The 1,564-nt window shown below is 58.0% G+C and overlaps 1 non-coding gene across 1 annotated transcript; it reads left to right on the top strand.

Annotated features, from left to right (window-relative positions):
* Positions 1-1,191: 1,191 nt before the first annotated feature.
* On the top strand, positions 1,192-1,273 carry TRNAS-GCU. The gene has a single exon. It is a non-coding gene; the product is annotated as a tRNA-Ser (tRNA).
* The last annotated feature ends 291 nt before the right edge of the window (positions 1,274-1,564 follow it).

Raw genomic sequence — 1,564 nt, 5'->3', positions numbered from 1 at the left:
AGCAGAGACACAGGGAGACTGGCCACCCATTGAGCAGAGGTAGCCTGGGCGGCTCGTAATGGAGGCTCGGGGGGGCTCAGCCTCCCCAAACCTTGCGTTGCCAAGGGGGCAGTGGGGCCCATGACTAGGGGCCCTGGCCAAATTAGGCCCCCCTGGAAAAGTCTCCCCCATGTCAGCCCCAGGGCTGGAGGAGCTCCCACTCCCTGCTACGGCCCGGGGGCTGCAGCAGGGCACAGAGCTTCTCTGGTCTCGGGGCCGCAGCGGGGCCGGGGTAAAGGAGTGACAGGGTGGGGCCAGTGGGGGAAGGGGTGGAGCAGAGGTGACAGTGGGTGGGGCCGTGGGTGGAAGGTGTGGAAGGGGGCGGAGCCACACACAGAAGTGTGGGGGGGGGCAGGGTTCCGGTGCTGGGGCCCCGGCACTTGTTCTCCCTTTCCCTGGGCTTTGGCATCACTAGCCCCTGCTGAGCGAGTAGGGGTCAGTGGTCCCCAAAATGTGGGGCATGACTTCTAGGGGGACACAGAGGAAGATTGATGGGGGCACCTCAGGGCCTGAGCCAGCCCCCATGGAGGGCAGGGAGGGAGCCCCATTCAGCCCCACTCTGTCCCAGCTCTTCCCCAACCCCACCCTCAGCCTGGGCCCCTGGCTCCCAGCCCGGCCTCGACCCCTTACCCTGTCCGCACCCTCTCCCCAGCAAGCACCGGCCCCACTCCCAGCCCCGGTTCTCGACCGCGGCTTCCGAGGGGCCACAGCCATGGATACGAGGGCGCAGTGTGAAATGTTTGGGGACCACTGGGTTAGGGTGACGTCCTCAATCACTTCTCTGCAGTCCAATGAAAGCGATTCCTCCCCCACCCACCCCTCCGTCAGGACGGCCTAGGTACGTTCTGCTGCCCTTCACTCGTACAGGGAGGAGAATAACATTTCATTCCACTCAATCCTAAAGTGATTTGTAACCCACCACCATCCCAAACTCGTCATTTTGGGGAAGCGGCCCCACCATGCTGCATAGCTAGGCAGAGTAGGGGTGTCTATGCAAACACGGCCTGTTCCTGAAGTCTTTCCCCAGCTCCTCACTAGATGTGAGGGGGGAGCTCATTCAGACCCTGCTTACGCTTAGTATTTAGAAACTCATTAGTGTCCCTATCTCTGCCGGCCTTAGATTTCTCCTCCTGTCCCTGTCTTAGCTGCTCAGATGAGGTAGCTGAGTGGTTAAGGTGATGGACTGCTAACCTATTGTGCTCTGCACGCATGGGTTCAAACCCCATCCTCATCAGCTGCATTTACTCTTCACTCTCCTTTATAGACAACCATCTCCCCCCTTGGTACAATGACAGATCAAACAAAACCTTTCTCAGAATCTCAGCTGCCTCCCCCTGTTGCTTCAAATAAAATGTCTAAATCCCAGATTTCTAAAAAAATTCTCTAGTCCTGCATTTCTTAGTTTTTATCTCAAAAGGGAACAGCCTCTTAATCTCCCCCAAACACCCTGGGACCTCCCCAAATAATTAAAATACCCCCAACCTGAGCAAGGCCACAACAGTGAACCAGAGCTAGTGTCTAGGCC

The sequence above is a fragment of the Mauremys reevesii genome, linkage group 14 (assembly GCF_016161935.1).
Source record: "Mauremys reevesii isolate NIE-2019 linkage group 14, ASM1616193v1, whole genome shotgun sequence".
NCBI lineage: Eukaryota > Metazoa > Chordata > Testudines > Geoemydidae > Mauremys > Mauremys reevesii.
This window is presented reverse-complemented; position numbering and strand designations above follow the sequence as displayed.